Raw genomic sequence first — 2,500 nt, 5'->3', positions numbered from 1 at the left:
TCGAAATCCGTCTCGAGCAAAACACTTCTTAAGCTTCTAGGAAGCTCCCATAAAACTTCCAAACCCAAACTCCAAACTTTATTTTTTAGCATACAATGCCCACGTGCACGCAGGGGTGCTTGAGCATGCGGGAGAGGAGCCATAATGGGCAACATTGACTCGGGGGACCTCCAAATCGAAATCCGTCTCGAGCAAAACACTTCTTAAGCTTCTAGGAAGCTCCCATAAAACTTCCAAACCCAAACTCCAAACTTTATTTTTTAGCATACAATGCCCACGTGCACGCCGGGGTGCTTGAGCGTGCGGGCGAGGAGCCGTAATGGGCAAAATTAACACGGGGGACCTTCAAATCGAAATCCGTCTCGAGCAAAGCACTTCTTAGGCTTCTAGGAAGCTCCCATCAAATTTACAAACCCAAACTCCAAACTTCATTTTTTAGCACACAATGCCCACGTGCACGCGGGGGTGCTTAAGCGTGCGGGCGAGGAGTCATAATGGGCAAAATTAACTCGGGGGACCTCCAAATCGAAATCCGTCTCGAGCAAAGCACTTCTTAGGCTTCTAGGAAGCTCCCATAAAATTTCCAAACCCAAACTCCAAACTTCATTTTTTAGCATACAATGCCCCCGTGCACGCGGGGGTGCTTGAGCGTGCGGGGGAGGAGTCATAATGGGCAAAACTAACTCGGGGGACCTCCAAATCGAAATCCGTCTCGAGCAAAACACTTCTTAGGCTTCTAGGAAGCTCCCATAAAATTTCCGAACCCAAACTCCAAACTTCATTTTTTAGCATACGATGCCCACGTGCACGCCGGGGTGCTTGAGCGTGCGGGCGAGGAGTCATAATGGGCAAAAACTAACTCGTGGGATCTCCAAATCAAAATCCGTCTCGAGCAAAGCATTTCTTAGGCTTCTAGGAAGCTCCCATAAAATTTCCGAACCCAAACTCCAAACTTCATTTTTTAGCATACGATGCCCACGTGCACGCCGGGGTGCACGAGCGTGCGGGCGAGGAGTCGTAATGGGCAAAATTAACTCGGGGGACCTCCAAATCGAAATCCGTCTCGAGCAAAGCATTTCTTAGGCTTCTAGGAAGTTCCCGTAAAATTTTCAAACCCAAACTCCAAACTTCATTTTTTAGCATACGATGCCCCACGTGCGCGCCGGTGTGCACGTCGGGGTGCTTGAGCGTGCGCGCGAGGAGCCGTAATTGGCAAAATTAACACGGCGGAAATCTAAATCGAAATCCGTCTCGAGCAAAGCACTTCTTAGTCTTCTAGGAAGCTCCCATAAAATTTTCAAACCCAAACTCCAAACTTCATTTTTTAGCATACGATGCCCACGTGCACGCCGGTGTGCACGAGCATGCGGGCGAGGAGTCGTAATGGGCAAAATTAACTCGGGGGACCTCCAAATCGAAATCCGTCTCGAGCAAAGCATTTCTTAGGCTTCTAGGAAGTTCCCGTAAAATTTTCAAACCCAAACTCCAAACTTCATTTTTTAGCATACGATGCCCACGTGCGCGCCGGTGTGCACGTCGGGGTGCTTGAGCGTGCGCGCGAGGAGCCGTAATTGGCAAAATTAACACGGCGGAAATCTAAATCGAAATCCGTCTCGAGCAAAGCATTTCTTAGGCTTCTAGGAAGCTCCCATAAGATTTCTGAACCCAAACTCCAAACTTCATTTTTTAGCATACGATGCCCACGTGCACGCCGGTGTGCACGAGCATGCGGGCGAGGAGTCATAAAGGGCAAACTTAACTCGGGGGACCTCCAAATCGAAATCCGTCTCGAGCAAAGCATTTCTTAGGCTTCTAGGAAGCTCCCATAAAATTTTCAAACCCAAACTCCAAACTTCAATTTTAGCATACCATGCCCACGTGCACGTCGGGGTGCACGAGCGTGCGGGCGAGGAGTCATAATGGGTAAAATTAACCCGGGGGACCTCCAAATCGAAATCCGTCTCGAGCAAAGCACTTCTTAGTCTTCTAGGAAGCTCCCATAAAATTTTCAAACCCAAACTCCAAACTTCATTTTTTAGCATACGATGCCCACGTGCACGTCGGGGTGCACGAGCGTGCGGGCGAGGAGTCATAATGGGCAAAATTAACTCGGGGGACCTCCAAATCGAAATCCGTCTCGAGCAAAGCATTTCTTAGTCTTCTAGGAAGCTCCCATAAAATTTTCAAACCCAAACTCCAAACTTCATTTTTTAGCATACGATGCCCACGTGCACGTCGGGGTGCACGAGCGTGCGGACGAGGAGTCATAATGGGCAAAATTAACTCGGGGGACCTCCAAATCGAAATTCGTCTCGAGCAAAGCATTTCTTAGGCTTCTAGGAAGCTCGCATAAAATTTTCAAACCCAAACTCCAAACTTCATTTTTTAGCATACGATGACCACGTGCACGCCGGGGTGCTTGAGCGTGCGGGCGAGGAGTCATAATGGGCCAAAACTAACTCGTGGGACCTCCAAATCAAAATCCGTCTCGAGCAAAGCA

The sequence above is a fragment of the Cornus florida genome, unplaced genomic scaffold (assembly GCF_030987335.1).
Source record: "Cornus florida cultivar Cherokee Brave unplaced genomic scaffold, ASM3098733v1 CherokeeBrave_3.0.0_Hap2_scaffold_24, whole genome shotgun sequence".
NCBI lineage: Eukaryota > Viridiplantae > Streptophyta > Magnoliopsida > Cornales > Cornaceae > Cornus > Cornus florida.
This window is presented reverse-complemented; position numbering follows the sequence as displayed.